This window comes from Elephantulus edwardii, unplaced genomic scaffold (assembly GCF_000299155.1).
Source record: "Elephantulus edwardii isolate Elephantulus edwardi_28Jun2011 unplaced genomic scaffold, EleEdw1.0 scaffold00065, whole genome shotgun sequence".
Lineage (NCBI taxonomy): Eukaryota > Metazoa > Chordata > Mammalia > Macroscelidea > Macroscelididae > Elephantulus > Elephantulus edwardii.
The window spans coordinates 7636430-7653798 of NW_006399815.1; positions in this window are offsets into that span (position 1 = coordinate 7636430).

Consider the following 17369-nt stretch of genomic DNA (forward strand, 5'->3'; position numbering starts at 1 on the left):
CAATAAAAGTTCCATTGAAACTTCTCCACCATGGGTTGCCCTGCTGATATCTAAACAAACTTCTGGTGGAGTATCTTCAAATAACACAGACAGGGAAACAACCACACTGCAACAAACTGACCAATGAATGTAATTTAAAGTGTCTCTACAGAAGGTATGTAATCACCCATCTATCCCGAGAAACACAGGAGACAACTACCTGACCAACCAACTAGAAGAAATACATACTTGTGCCCATTCCAAAGAGAGGTAATCCAACATAATGCAGATATTATCAAATAGTATAATTAATATTATATACAAGCAAAATAATGCTATTTATAATTCATTCAAATACGATTGCAGGAGTAAGACAAGGAACTTTCAGAAATTAAAACCAGATTCAGAAGAGGCCATGGAATGGAAGATATCATTAGTGATGTCAGATGAATCTTGGCTGAAAGCCAGTAATAGCAGAAAGTAGTTTCCCCTGCATTTTATTGGCTATGCAAAGGCATTTTACTTTGTGTGGATCGTAACAAATTATGGCTGATATTGACAAGAATGCACATTTAACAGTAATATTTCTAGCTCATAAAGCAGAAATAATGAGACAACATTTTTTACCTCACTCTGAAATAAAAAGAAAATAAAATCAATGTTTTTAGCAAGTTATTTGTTAGATAAAAAAAGACTAAAAATATTATTATTTAAACAAGAACTTACTAAAAAAAGCAGCAGAAGAAATTCATTCACACACATACAAACACATATGACATATTTTTACTATTTTAAACCTGTGTTTGCACTTAAAAAAGTATTTCAAATGAGCTTTCATAGTCAAAGCAATCTTGTCAGTATCTGTGGCCTGATTGAAGAATGATAATGTGTCACAGATGATGGCATGAGTCATCATGAACTATTTTTCTTATATAAAAGTTCATGACTTTTCAAGGTAAGTGATTTTTATCATGGAAATAAGGAATAATGATAGTGATTTGTTTTCAAACGTGAGTTCTCAATAATTATAACATCTGAATGGAATAACAATTTTCTGACATTATTTTTGAAGATAAAAGCCTGTTGGCATGATTACAGATGTTTAAATAAATGCACAGAATGTGTTCCAGGGAGAAGAATTGTTTCAAAGAGATAAAGTTATCTCTTTTAACATCTTCAAAAATGGTTGCAGAAAGTCATTTTACTTTCTTATTAAAAAAAAAAAGTTCATTCTTGGAGAGTGCTGGTGGCCTCCTCTGTAGGGGATTGCACTGTTCGCTCAAAGGCCTAGCTTCTCTGACAGTTCATTTCCATCAGGGGCTCCAAGATAGAGGATGGACAATCACATCCAGTGCAATTTGCAGACTCAGAAATTCACTTGAGGATCAGCTACCAGTTGATCAACCAGATCTGACTCAATGGTAGTGAGTTTTGTTTGAAGTTTTAAAACTCAATGTGTAATTTTTTTTTGCAGAACAAGTTGATAGGTAGTTAAGCTTTTGGCTGTCAGAATTTTCCTAACTGCTGCAAGTCAGTATTAGGAGTTTTTTTTCAGAGGAATGGTCAGTGCTCGGGATTTTATCGTCTTAAGCCATTGTTGTTCTTAAGTGCTGTCAAGTCTTAGATGACTCATAGCAACCCTATGAACAAAAGACCTGAACACTTACATAACTTTCCTCATTTCTCTAAGTTCATAGGGTTTATTTCCCAAATTTGTTTAATGTCTGACTCATGTTTCTGGCAATTTCTCAGAAAATTGGTAGATTTCTACTTATCTTTGTTTCTGTAGAAATAGTATAAAGGTGGCAATTAAAAAGATCAAATATTAATATTTTTTCCTGTTTCCCTGGCATATGGGCAATACATTTCTGCTGTTTGGAAATTTAACACAAGTCAAACCTAGCTTTTCTTCACACGAGCCAAATACAGTTTCAATGATGACAGCTTGGCCACATGCTAACGTCTTGCTTTTCCTCATTCTTTGGATATTTCCTATAAAGACTGCATACTAATGTAGTTCATTAAGAAAATGCTGCCAGTAGTACAGAGTTAAAGATCTAATATTGTAAAATGTTGGCAGTGAATGATCTTTGATTGAAATGACTACTCATTTGCTTAAATGAGAAAAATATTAAAAAAATGACTTGTAAGTTAAAATCAGATAATGAGAAGTGTGGAACTTATGAAATCAGTTTCCAGCATGTGGATTTTAACTCATGGTAACCCTATATGTATCAGAGTAGAACTATCCTCCATAGGGTTTTCAGTGGTGGATTTCCAGAAGTAGACTGTCACATCTTTCTTCTGAGGTTCCTCTGAGTGGAACTTAATCTTCAGTTATATGGTTAGTAGCCAGCATGTTAACCATTTTCAACACTCGAGGAGTTCTGGAGTTCATGATAAACAATCCTCAAAGTCATACTCACTGCCACTGAGTTGGTCCCAACTCATAACTGAACCCACAGCACATTTTTAGAGGCTGTCAATTGCACAGGAGGAGATGGCCCATCTTTCTCCCTTGGAGAGACTGGTGAGTTACTGCAGGAGAGGGACAGTCTTTGGGTTAGCACTCACTGTGGGCTAGGGAACCCGAGCATCCTGGAGTTCATGATAGCATTGATTAAATATAAAATTTTCACTTTCATGATGATTGTAGGTTTATAGTCAATCTGATCCACAGAAGAATGCTGAAGTAAGATATTATCATAGTTAACATTTACAATTACGGGTCTAAGAGTTAGGGAGATCAGATGAAATGTAGAAAATGAACCTAATGAGTTGCAAAAACTGACATATTGTACAACAGCATGATTATCTTGGGATTATGGGTTATATAATAAGAAAAAGAAGAGAAAATATTCAGGTTTCACCCAATCCCCTATATCTTCCTACTGTATTTTGGCAGAATTACTGTTTTTCATGACTCCATATCACTACTAAAATGTACTTATTTAGGGGGCAGGGCTGGAGGGTAGTTTCAAGCTTTTCTTTTCATCAGCATTAAGCTGGATTAATTTATTACAGTTGTTATTTCAATTTAGCCATTTTGAAAGAGCTAGAGGTTGTTGGAGGTTGAGAGTTGAGAAAGTCAATTTTAATAGGAAACAGAGATTTGCCTTAAAGGGGATTGTGGTGCTATGGGGGATGTGGACTGAGAAGATAGGGAGGGAGGAGAGGATGGGAATAAGAAAGGAATATGACATAATTTAGCCTGGTATCCATCATATTAAAGGCCATGCAACAAACATGGGTTGAAAGTAAAGCAAGGCTCGGGTTAGAAAAAAAAATACTGACTCAATTTTCTTTCCTGCCTCATTCATCTTATCCTGGTTCTGCTAGATTTTTCTGTAACTCGCTGCCAAGAGCTAGGGTTACACTAGCACTAGAAGAAGTGAAGCACTTCTGTTCACTGTCAACTGAGAGACAAATCTGTTGTGGTTACGATTGACAGGGGTGAAGTGAGATGGGTGGGGAGGCATAACCAGTAGCTGCCACTCAGTACTTTGTTCTATCATTAATGGGAAACAGACATTCCAAACACCTTTTGTAAAATGTTCACATTTACCTTAGACACACATTCTATGCACTACTATTTATTGTGTTGCTTTGATATGAGGATTGTTGTTGTTGTTATGTGCCGTCGAGTCGTTTCCGACTCATAGGGACCCTATGCACTACAGCCCTAAACCCTGCTCTATCCTGCGCCAACCGCACTGCCTCTGACACACCCATCCCGATTACCCCAGTCACTGAATCGATCCATCTCATAGAGGGTCTTCCCCTCCTGCGCTGTCCCTCCACCCTCCCAAGCATGATGTCCCTCTCCAAGGACCCGTCCCTCCTGGCAACATGTCCAAAGTATGTCAGACGAAGCCCCAGAATCCTTGCCTCCAAGAAGTAGCTTGGTTTAATCCTCTCCAAGATAAATCTGTTTGTTTTCCTGGCAGTCCAGGGTACATTCAGTACCCTTCTCCAGCACCACAGCTCAAAAGCATCCACTCTCCTTCTGTCCTCCCTAGTCATTGTCCAACTCTCTGATGCATAACAAGCGATTGCAAAGACCATGGCTTGTATCAGGCGCACCTTAGTCTCCAGAGTGACACTGTTGCTCCTGAGTACCTTTGAGAGGTCCCTAACAGCAGACTTTCCCATCGCGATACGCTTTTTGATTTCCTGAGTGCTGGAGCCAAGAGTGTTGACTGTGGAGCCGAGCAAACTGAAGCTGTGAACACTCTCAATCTCTTCGTCATCCATCCTGACGCTGCCAATTGGTCCAGTGGCGAGAATCTTTGTCTTCTTGACATTGAGCCTCAGTCCATACTGAAGGCTGCAGTCCTTGACCCTTCGCAGCAAGTGCATGAGGTCCTCCTCAGTTTCAGCAAGCAGGGTTGTGTCATCTGCATAACGCAGATTGTTAATAGATCTTCCACCAATCCTGATGCCACAATTCTCCTCATAGAGCCCAGCTTCTCGGATAATCTGCTCTGCATACATGTTGAAAAGGTATGGAGACAGGATGCATCCCTGGCGTACACCCTTCCCAATTTTGAACCATGCAGTGTTACCCTGCTCTGTTCTGACTACTGCCTCTTGATCCAAGTACAGGTTTCGCATTAGCACAATTAAATGTTCTGGGATTCCCATTCTTCTCAGAGTCAGCCACAGTTTGTTATGATCCACACAGTCAAATGACTTTGCATAATCAATGAAACACAGATAGACATTCTTCTGGTATTCTCTGCTTTCAGCCAAGATCCATCTAACATCAGCAGCAATATCCCTAGTACCACGACCCCTTCTAAGCCCAGCCTGGACTTCTGGCAGTTCTCTGTTGATGTGCTGTTCTAATCGTTTTTGGATGATCTTCAGTAGAATCTTGCTTGCATGTGAAATTAATGACACTGTTCTGTAGTTTCCACACTCAGTTGGGTCACCTTTCTTTGGAATGGGAACAAATATAGATCTCTTCCAGTCAGTTGGCCAAGTGGTTGTTCTCCAGATTTCTTGGCACAACTTGGTGAGCACATCCAGGGCAACATCTGTTATCTGAAATACTTCAATTGGTATACCATCTATTCCTGGGACCTTATTTTTTGCTACTTACAGACTCTAAAAACAAAACAAAATAAAACAGAACAGAACAAAAATGCCCATAGAATTTTACTTTATGATGATACATCTGAGTTGAAAGAATTAGTAAGTTCCTTCATAGGTTTGAGTTACATGCCAATGAGAATATTGGCCTTTGATAGACCTGTTCTTCACAGTGACCCCAGGAGCAGTTGGATATTTTATATAGGAAGAGAGAATTCTTAAAAGAATAGTTTCATGTTTGATGAAGAAATTATATCTAAAACAAAACCAGTACAAAAGCTGCAGATGGTCTTAGTTTAATAATTGCATAACTGTCAAAGCCAGACAACTTATTTTAAAACTAAAGATATACATTTCCCAATGGAATACTCTTCCCACATAATTTCCAATTCTTTCCTATTTAGGAGCTTTCTATTTCCTTAATGAGTTGTATTTGCTTGTTGAGAGGAGATTTTAAAGAACTTCATAAAGTCTAAATAAAAGATTCAGAGAAGTTTTTACAGTATTTTACATTATTTTTAGAAAGATTTTAGAAATTTAAAATACATCTGTCTTAGTTAAAAATACTTATCTTTTTTAGTTATCTAATGCTCCTATAGTATAAATAACAGTGTGGGTGTCTTTAACAAACAAAAATATATTCTCTCACAGCTTAAGAGCTGGAAGTCTAAATTGAGGGCAGAGGATATAGGGGAAAATTTTTCTCTCTGACAACTCCAGAGTTATTCTTATCGCTTTTCAACTTCTGCAGGGCCAACATTCCATGCAGTATTTCATGTGTCTTAGAGATATTCTTTCTCTGTTATAGGAACTTCTCAGAATAGGGACCTTGTTTCCAAAGGGAATATTGCTCCTGGCTCATTGATCAAACATGTAACCAAGACGCATTACTAATAATAGATGACCGGAATGTGAAAGTTTGGAACTAGGGAGAAGGAGTAGTACTTGGAAAACATGGACTTGGTGACAGAAATGAGGCTGAGGATAGAATGATAGAATTCTGTGCAATCAATTATTTATTCATTGCAAATACCTTTTATAAGAAACATAAACATAGGCTATACACATGGATTTCCCCTGATGGAATGCACAGGAATCAGATTTTTTCTATGGAAAAATTAATCAGCATTGAAAACTAGTCCAGGTGATGATCGTGGAACAGACCATCAACTGCTCATATGCAAATTCAAATTAAAACTAAAGAAGGTCAAATCATATCTATAGGGGGAAAAATTGATCTTGACTCTATCCCCCTAAATTTAAAAATCATCTCAGAAACAGGTTTGAGGCCTTTAACATTAATGAATGAAGACCAGATGAGTTTTGGAAAGATATCAAGAATATTGTCCATGAACAATGCAAAAGCTCATTACAAAGAAGGAGGAAGAAGAAAAGAACAAAATAGATGTCATAAGACACTTTGAATATTGCACAAGCCAAAGAAAAGGAGCTGAATAGAATATTTCAAAGGGCAGCTTGGGAAGACAAGACAAAGTATTATAATGAAATGTGTGAAGAGCCGGAGTCAGAAAATCAAAAGGACTGAACTTGCTCAGCGCTTCTTTAGCTAAAGGAACTAAAGAATAAATTCAAGCTGCGAGTTGCAATGCTTAAGGATGCTATGGTAGAATACTGACTATTTCAGTAAATATTTTAAAAAAAAGATGGAAGGAGTATAGAGTCACTGTACCAAAAAAACTGGCTGACACAGAAGAATTTCAAGAGAAAACATACGATCAAGAGGCAATGGTGATGAAGGAGGAAGTGCAGTCTGCTCTGAAGTACTTGGCAAATAAAGCCCCAGGAATTGATGGAATACCAATTGACATATTTCAACTAACAGAGGCTGTCTGGATGTGCTCTGCAAGTTGTGCCAAGAAATATGGAGGACAACTACCTGGCCAACTGACAGAAAGAGATTCATATTTACTCCCATTCCTAAAAAGGTGACCCAACAGAGTGTGGACATTATCAAATAATTTCACTAATATCACACACTAGAAAAATCCTGCTGTATCAAAAATACAATTGTAACAGTACATTGACAGAGAACTACCAGAAATACAAGTTGGTTTTAGAAGAGGTCATGGCACTAGTTTTATAAGTCTTTCAAAACAATCAACTCTTGGTTTTGTTGATTATCTCCTAGAATGGTTTTGCTTTTAATTCATTAATAACTATCCTTCTTTATTTATCCTTTCTTGTACTTTCTTTGGTTTAATTTGCTTTTATTTTTTAATGTTCTTGAACTGAATACTTATGGAATCAATATCCTTACAGTTTTTTTTTTCTTTTCTTAACTGAGCATTTAAGGACATAAATCTTCCTCAAAGCACAGATTTACTTGATCTCATAATTTTATGTTATAATTTCATTGTGATTCAGCTAAATGTAGCTTAACATTAATTTCTTCTTTGATTGATGAGTTACTTAGAAGTGTAATTTCAAAATTAGACAGATTTTTCTCATTATTTTTAATTTATTATTTTAACTTAATCAGAATGTGATAAAAATTATGTTTATAAATTCTGCCTTTTGTGATCTGGTATATTACTTAGCTTATTACCAATATGATAAATGTTTTATGTCCACAAAAAATAATAATATATCTATTATTTAATAATAATGATCATAAAATATATAATAATATATCTATTATTTCTGAAAGAAATGCTATAACATAATATATACAATTACTTTAATAATTAAAAGATCATTTCCCCCTTTAATTAGTTCAGAGGCTGATATATAATTATTTTGTATTTTGTTTCTCATTTTCTCTATTAAGATAGTATAAGAACAATACAACATCTTTTTCTTCTGCTCTAAAGTTTTGTCCCATTAGACTCTGCAAATTTCTGAAAATACTTGAATCTAATTAATTATCACTGGATATGAATTTGCATTCATTCTGTCACTGTGCTTTCACTGCAGATAATTAGCTCTCTCAAGGTATGTGTAAATGTGGCTAGACTGTAATTCTCTGTGCTTTTGCATATACATAATAGTACAATTTTCCAGCTAGGCAATAATATAATCATATCCCATGTTGTATTCAGGTAAGATCAGCCAATGAGTTGTAAAAAGATTAGGGTGGGATGCAGTACTCTTATTCAGGTCACAGCTTAATCTAAGAAGACTTTCTATATGGTGTCACCTATGAAAGAAAAAAGAGAACAATATGAAAAGATAGAGTAACTTCAGAATTGCTAACAAATAAGAATTTGGAGTAGAACACATTATTTGGACCTAGGGTTCTTGTGCTGAGAAACTCTTATACTCAGAAAAATATTGATACAGAGACACCTGGGGATCTTCAAGGGACATTTGAGGCCACAGATATTGAAAGAATCCCCCAGAGCCAACGGGAAGAGAAAGCCTCCTCTAGAGCCTTCACTATGAATTTAGACTTCTAGCCTGTTTAACTGTACCTATCTATTCATCCTATTGTATTTGTGTTATAGCAGCAGTAGATAACTAAGACAATAACAAAGAGGTAAACTAACTGGATTATGCTGTCTGTGACTGCCTGAAATGTTAAAATTTTATTGGTCTATTCTTGTTTTCTCGAGGCAAATTTATTTTGGATTGTAATTCAAGGCTTCTGTCAACTAAAGGTTTAAATTTGCTTTCATTTCTTCTCTTGTAGATTAAGAGTTACTAAGATGTATGCATGTGTTTGCTCCCATGGCAGTGTGTTTTACAGTTCCCTGGAACCATACAGTCTTCATCTTGAGGATTTTTTCAATTTACTAAGGAAGAGAAAGAGAGGATACTAATATTGGTTATTTTCCCTCCTTTGTTATACTTTGAAGTCCCTGTATGGTTTGAAGGGTTAAAGTGTTTAGCTTCTAACTAAAAAAATTGGAGGCTTAAGTTCACTCAGAGCCACTAGGAAAGATAGACCCAGTGATCTATTTCTGAAAATCCAACCCTTGAACACCCTGTGGTACAGTGTCAGCTTACCCATTAGGCAAGCTAAGCATGGCCTTACTTGTACTTATTTAATATTCTGTAGTGAATCATTTTACTTTTCACATCAAAGACTCTGCTTCTGAAATTTATCTCTCTCCCAATGCCATAACACCTTCCTACAGAAGCAAATCCTGCTTTAAAATGGATCACCCCTGGAAGTGATAGAATATCTGGCAAAATAAGAAAATACATTCTTACCTTGCTTATTGGGTAATCTGTTCCCGCTATGGAGTTCTACTCTGACACACATGGCTCATGAAGAGTCAGGGTTGACTCGAGGTCAACTTGGTTTCATCATCCTTTAATCCTATCCTTAAATGAGCCCAGACAACATGAATTGCCTAAATCTTCCAAATCCATTAGGCATACCAAAAAGAATAAATCAGTCAGAATAAGAAGAAAGATATTTTAAATTATCTCTAAACATGGTAGAACTTATTTGATAAGCACTTATCATGTGCTAAAGCTTGTGCAAGAAATCCCTGTGTTTACTCATTTTGAGTCTCCTAACCCTCCTAGGATACAGATATTATTATTAGCACCTGTATTTTACTGTGATAAAATTTTATCACTGAGAGATGGAGTAAAATGTTATTGCCATAAAACTTATAGGGGATCTGGGCTTCAAATTTTCAAGTCTGCTTTTTAAAACTGTGCTGTGTCTTAAGAAAAGAATAATGATGATTTGCTGCATTGTTTTAAGTGAAAAAAGATGATATGGTAAAATCTAGTATTTATAGGGAATTCTTGAAATAATTAGTATGTAGGACAGGTCTGTTTTTTCTCACTTGTTGTTAATATAATTTTGAGTCACCTGTGACCCATAGCAACTCTATGTACAATAGCTCTGAAACCTGCCCTGTCCTGAGCCAGTCTCACGAATCCCCATTGCCCCAGTTACTGTATCAATCCATCTCATCCAGGGTCTTGCTCTCCTGCGTCGTCTCTTCACAGTTCTGAGCATGATGTCCTTTTCCAAGGATTGGTCCCTCCTGGCCACGTGCTCAAAGTATATGAGACAGAGCTTTAAAATCCTAGCCTCCAAGGAGAAACTTGGTTTCATCCTAAGATAGACCTATTTGCTTTCTTTGTGGTCCATAGTATGTTCAAGACTTTTCTCCAGCACCACAACTTGAAGGCATCAATTTTTCTTCTGTCATCCTTAGTCATTCTCCAGCTCTCTGATGCATATCAAGTAATTGTGAAGACCATGGCCTGGATCAAGTGCACCTTAGTCTCTAGACTGACTTCATTGCATTTCAGTTCTCTAGAGAGGTCTCCAACAGCAGATTTTCCCCAATGCAATTTATCCGTCTTTTGATTTCCTGACTACTGGTACCCAGAGTATTGATTGTGGAGCCAAGCTTGAAGACTACAATCCTTGATCTTCTATAGCAAGCACTTCAGGTCCTCCTCGCTTTCAGCAAGCAAGGTTGTGTGATCTGCGTAATGCATATTGTTGATGAGTCTTCCTCCAATCCTGATCCTCATAAAGCCCAGCTTCCAGAATGATCTGTTCTGCATATAGATTGCAGAGGCATGGAGACAGGATGCATCCCTGTCACACATCTTTCCTGATTTTGAACCATGCACTGTTTCCTTGCTCTGTTCTGACACTAGACTGTGAGAAATGTGAAAGCATAGAATTGTCTGTCTTTGAATTTGCTGATGTTTTTTACAAAGCATACCATAGAAAGCTAACTATTTGTGCTTCAAATATAATCTTATTTGATTATGAAATTATTTCCATTCACAAACTTTATATTTTTACTTTGAGAAAAATGAAAAAAGGTTTTGATGAGACCTTTAACTGTTCAGATTGCTCTTGTTGTGTTTTTGTTGTGTACCATAGAGCTGGAACAGACCTATAGCTGACCCTCTTGTGGGTTTTCAGAGTCAGTTAATTGCATACGAGGGGATTGTCCATCCTCCTCCCATGGAGCAGCTGATGTCTTGAACTGAGTGCCTTCAGGATTGCAATGCAACTTCTTGCCAATAGACCACCAAAGTTCCTTGTAATCCAGTAATTAGATTCATAACAAAGTAACTTCATTTCACCTCCTGAGGGCATCATTCCCATAGCACACAAGACAAACGATACAGCCCATGTGGGTGAGTACATTGCCTCTGCTGTACAGGTCAACATTCTCTGACCTATGTCATTAACTATGAATGACAGCCTTGTTATGGACAATGTAAGCTAGCATTCCCAAGGACATGAACAGAAAGTGTAGTAGGAGTAGTTGCAGTGAGTAACTCACTCATTCAGAAAGGCTCTGTAACACAGTGGTTAAGAGTGGGCCTTTAGAGTCCTATTTTCTGGATCTTCTCCAGACCAGTTGGTAAACTCTGGCAAATGTAACATTCAGTGTTTCAGTCTTCAAGTACAAGTGGAAGACTTCAGGTTCTACCTCTTAGGTGTTTTGTGCTGTTGAGTTTGACCTATAGCTACCCTAAGAGCAACAGACTTGAACCCTATCTTATCCTGTACCATTCTCACACTTCCTGACACACTAGAACCCATTTTGGCAGTCACTGTGTCAATCCACCTAGTAAAGGGTCTTCCTCGCCTTCATCAACCCTCTATTTTTCCGAGCACTATATACCTTTCCAAGGAATCACCCCTTCTAGCGATATGTCTGTTGTATATGAGGTAAAATTCTGTTATCTTTGCCTCCAAAGAACACTCTGGTTGCATTTTCTCCAAGATATATTTGTTTATTCTTTTGGCAGTCCATGAGATTTTCAGTTTTCTTTTCCAATACCACAGATCAAAGGCATCAATTCTTCTGTTTTGATCCTTATTGATTGTCCAGCTCTCAGATACCTAACAAATGAGTAGAAAGACCATGAATCAGATGCACCTTAGTCCTCAAAATGACACCATTACTTTTCAATAATTTGAAGAAGTCCCTAATTGCACATTTTACCAGTACAACACATCTCCTTATTTCCTAACTGCTGATGCCGAGGATGTTGATCCAAGTAAGATGAATTTGTTGAAAGTTTCAATCTTTTCTCCATCTATCATGATGTTTCCTTATCAGTGCAGTGGTAAGAATTTTTGTTTTCTTGATGTTAAGATGAAATCCATACTGAAAGCTGTGTTGCTTGATCTGCTACAACAAGTGTGCAGATAAATGAATTAAAGGAAAAACTGTTTATACTAGTATCAAACATGCAATAGGAATATAACAAATATTATCTATATTTTTAAAATTATTATATTATGATAATCATGAATTGAATTGTGTCTCCCTCAAATACATGTCTTTGTTGTGATTGCTAATATTGTTTCTCTAATGGCTCTTTCATAGATGTAGTCAATCTGCTTCCTGTTTAGCACATCAGGTGAGATCTAAATCGATAGTTGGCATTTATAAAATGGTGGTGTTGGGTTTTTTAAAAAAGGTATTTGCAATGAAATAATCATTAATTGTAAAAAATTCTTTCCATTTCCAGCCTCACTTCTGTCATCCAGGTCATATTTTCCACCCAGCAGTCCTTTGTTTCCAGTCTTTGAATTTTGGTCACCAATTATTACTAATACATCTAAATTGCATCTAGATTGATCCATTTCAGATTGCATAGCTTGGTAGAAATTCTGAATACCTCAATCTTTGACACTGCAAAGACAGGAGAGAAAGAAAAGACCAAAACCAGATGTCAGAAGAGACCCTGAAACCAGCACCACAGCCCAAAGCCATCAATTCTCATCGCTATTCATTGACCAGTTTTTGATGCATAGCAACTAATTGCAAAAACTATGAGCTGGATCAGATGCACCTTCATCTCCAGACTTACATCGTTGCTCTTTAGTACTTTGGAGAGGTCTCTGACAGCAAATTTTTCCAATGAAATTCACCTTTTAATTTCCTACCTGCTGGTACCAAGAGTGTTGATTATGGAGCCAAAACAAGCAAAGTAAAGCTGTTGACAATCTCAATCTCTTCATCATCTATCATGATGCTGCCAATTGGCCTCATTGTGAGAATCTTTGTCTTCTTTTTTTTTACATTATTATTAAATTTTATTAGTTTTAATGAACATTTACAGAGATTTTTGGTTTTCATTCATTCATTGTTGCACTGTTTTCTCAAGAATCTTTGTCTTCTTGACATTGAGCCTCAATCCATATTGAAGGGTGCAGTCCTTGACCCTCTGCAGCAAATGCTTCAGGTCCTCCTCAATTTCAGCAAGCAGGGTTCTGTCATCTGCATAATGCAGGTTGTTGATGAATCTTCTTCCAATGATGATGCCACATTTTTCCTCATAGAGCCCAACCTCCCAGATTATCTGTTCTACATATGAATTGAAAAGGTATGGAGATAGGATTAATCCCTGCTGTACACCTTTCCTAATTTTAAACCATATAGTGTTTCCTTGTTCTGTTCTGACAACTGCATCCTGGCCCAAGTATAGGTTTTGTAAAAGCATGATCAAATGTCTGGGATTCCCATTCGTCTCAGACTCAGCCACAGTTTCTTGTGATCAACACAGTTAAATGCCTTTGCATAGTCAGTGAAGAAGACATTCCCTCTGCTACTACTTATTACTGTACCTCATGCTGCCTGAATGTTAAAGGTGGAATGCAACATCACTTAATCTTATTACAGCTCTGGTCTGATGTAAGGGAAGTTTTCCTACAACGTAGATTGTAATACTACATACTATTGGTAAGGAGCTTTGCTGCCAGCCTAAACGCAAATTGTTAGAATCCACTAGAATCTCCATGAGTAAAAGATAGGCATTCTGTGCAATTTACTGACTCTGAAAACCCACTGAAGGGTCAGATATGGATTGATTCTTACTCAATGGTACAAAACAACAACAACAGATAAAAGGATGGAAGACCAGATAAGTTGTGGGATAACAAAGATATCATCCATGAAGAGAATAAACAGTCATGCAAAGACAGAGAAGAAAGAAAAAAATAAAAATGTATGTCAGAAGAAAGAAAAAAATAAAAATGTATGTCAGAGAGGAGTAGGAATATTGCACTAGAGGGCCAAGAAACTAAAACAAAGGGAAGAGGTAAAGAAGTAAAGGAAAAGAGCAGATTTCAAAGGGCAGCTTGTGAAGACAGAGTGAAGCATTATAAGGGAATGTGAAAACAGCTGGAGTTGGAGACTCAACAGGGAAACAATTTGCTTAGCATTTCTAAAGATGAAAAAAACAGAAGCAAATTCAAGTCTAACGTTGAAACACTAAGAGATACTATGGGAAATATCTGGAATGATCTAGAAAGCATCAAAAGAACAATAAACGGAACACACAGAGTCACTGTGCCAAAAAGAATTGGTCGACACTAAAATACTTCAGCAAGTAGCATGTGATAGTCAGTGGTAATAAAGGAAGAAGTTCAAACTTATCTGCCAGGACAGGAAAAAAATAAGGTATGGATACTAATTGACATATTTCAACTAACGGATACAGCCCTTGACATGCTCACCAGTCTGTGCCAGGATATTTGGAAGACATCTTTGTTTCTATTTCAAAGAAGGTGATTTAACAGAATATGGCAGTTATCAAACAATATTAATATCACATGCAATAAAAATATTGCTGAAGGTCATGCAAAAACAAAAAAAAAAGACTGGAATAATACATGGACAGAGAACTGCCAGAAATTCAAGCTGAATATTTTATAATGATAGTAGCCATTAGAGAAGTTGGAAAATTTGAAGTGAACCATGAAAAGCTAGGAAGTTTCAGGAAAGTAGAAGGAGAAAGGGAAAGCATTCTGATTATGAGGAACAACACACACAATGGTGGATGGGACCAGTAGCATCAGTGGTGGTGGTACTAGCTAAAGTAGAATCAATTTTATAGAAAAAAAAAGAATATTGACTGCATTATCTGGTCTAAGAAGCCAGACAGTGTGGTCAGAAAGATGTGGAGATTTTTTTTTTGTGGAAGGAGAGTGACTTTATTTAGCAAAATAACTATTAAAATTGAGTAAGAGTCAAGTTAACTTCAGCTTTATTTTTATTTTATTTTTGTGTCTGACACGGTGCTGTTACACGCATCAGGTGTAATTAGTACTAAATGTTATTGCTAAATGTTTAACAATTGGCTCCCTAGGGAACTGTCTGTCACCCTGGTTCTTAACAGTTGCTCATTATAGAAGTGTGAAGAGTTCCAACATGGCCAAAGTTAAACTATTATCATGATATTACTTCTGAATATGGAGTTAAAAATAATCCTTCCTTAACAGGTGATAGGAGCTGATTTCTGCACAACACTGGATAATCCAAGCCCTCATGAATTTTAGAAAGGGCATCTTTCTTTATCTAGAACTCTAATTGTGGTAAAATTTTCCATAGAACATTATTATCCCACTCAACAATTCATACACATTTTATTTGATGACATTGATTTAAATTTCTACAATTGCAGCAGCACTCTCACCACTTCCTCCCTGTATTTCAGTAATGGTATATTTGGAAGACTCGTCTAGCAATTTTATAAGAGAATAACTTGGCTGTTCACTGTATCCAGGCAGGGATTAAGGAAAGGCCACGTAAGTGCTTGGATTTCTTAGAGCATAGGAGAGTAGATTCCAAGAAGGACCATACCACTTGCCAAAGCTGAAAGTTGCCTCTCTCTTAAGACCTGGCCCAAGCAGTTACTCAGTGTTAATTTTGTCAAATTGTGTTGGTCAAACAGACCAAAGACTCAGAGATATGTGGAAATACATTACTTTTCTTTATGGAAGAGTGGCAAAGTATTTATAAAAGGGCAGGTGCCAGAGAAGATAACTTTTAAAAAACAATAGTTTAAAAAAATTTTATTCTGATTTATTTACAAAGTTTAGATACTATATTTTTTCACAAAAGATCCTTCCCTTTTCCTTCACCCTACCCATCCATTGAATTGTACAGCTCCATGATTAACACCCTATAACCCCCCTCCCCCCATCGCTTTATTTCTACCCTCTCCTTCCCTGCCATGGATCCTCATACTCATTCTACAGTAACGGTTTTATACAGTATTTGTCCTTGAGGGACTGAGTTAGTTCACTAAGCATAATGCTCTCCAGTCACTCCCAAGTTATGTAGTAATTTACAGATCATTGCTCCTGTGTGCTGTGTTGTGTTCTATTTTATGAATGTACCACAACTTCTCAATCCATTTGTTTGTAGTTGGATATCTGGGCTCTTTCCATATTCTTGTGAAGGTGAATAATGATGCTATGAACATTGGTGTACAAGTTTGCATTTGAACTTTAGTTCTCATTTTCTTGAGGTATGTTCCAAGCAATGAAGTAGCTGGGTCATATAGAGTTTCTATATTCAGCTTTTGTGGAAGTACCAAACTGACTTCCAGAGTGGTCATACCATTGTACAATCCCACCAACAATGTAAAATCTCACCACATCTTCTCCAACATGTATTATATGCTGTCCTATTAAACTTTGCCACTGCTACTGAAGTGAGAGGGTATCTCATTGTGGTTTGATTTGCATCTCTTTTATTGCTAGTAATTTGGAGCATTTTTCCATATGTCTATTGGCCATTTAAATATCTTCCTCTGTGAAAATTCTTTACATGTCTTTTGCCCATTCTGCAATTGGGTTATGAGTTTTTTTCTTGTGGAAGCCCAGGGATATTCTCTAAACTTTCATTATGAGATTCTTGTCTGAGCTGGTATTGCCAAATGTTTGTTCCCAGTCAGTAGGTTTTTCTTTTCACCCTGTTGGAAAAAGTTTTTTATGAACCCAGGGGTTTAATCTTTAGAAGGTCCCATTCATCAATTTTATCCTTTTTAGATTGTACATTTCTGGCTGTCATTGGCAGTCTCTGTATACCTTAAACTAGGCCTTCTAAGCTTGATCTCCGTTTTATTTTATGAACTTTATGTTTTGGGGCTTTACCCCCAAGTCTCTTACCCCCCTTGAGGTGATTTTTGTGGATGGTGTGAGATGTGTATCCTGTTTCAGCTTTCTTTAGGAAGTCCACTTTTGCCAGTACCTTTGTTGAAGAGGTTGTTGTTTCCCCATTTGATAGGATTTATTTTCTTTTTGAATATCAGTTGACTATGTATAGCTGGGTCTATTTCTGGGTTCTCAATTCTGTTCCACTGATCTATGTGCCTGTCATTTTACCAATACCGTGTTGCTTTGGTGACTACCACTGTGTAGTAGGTTTTGAGGTCACAGAGTTCTATGCCTCTCACTTCATTTTTGTTTCTCAGAAGTGTTTTGCTTATTTGAGGTCTCTTGCCTTTCCAAATGGATTTGACAATTTCCCTTCTGGTCTCCTTGAAAAAGAATTTGGTATCTTTATTGGGATTTCAATGAATATGTAGATTACTTTTGG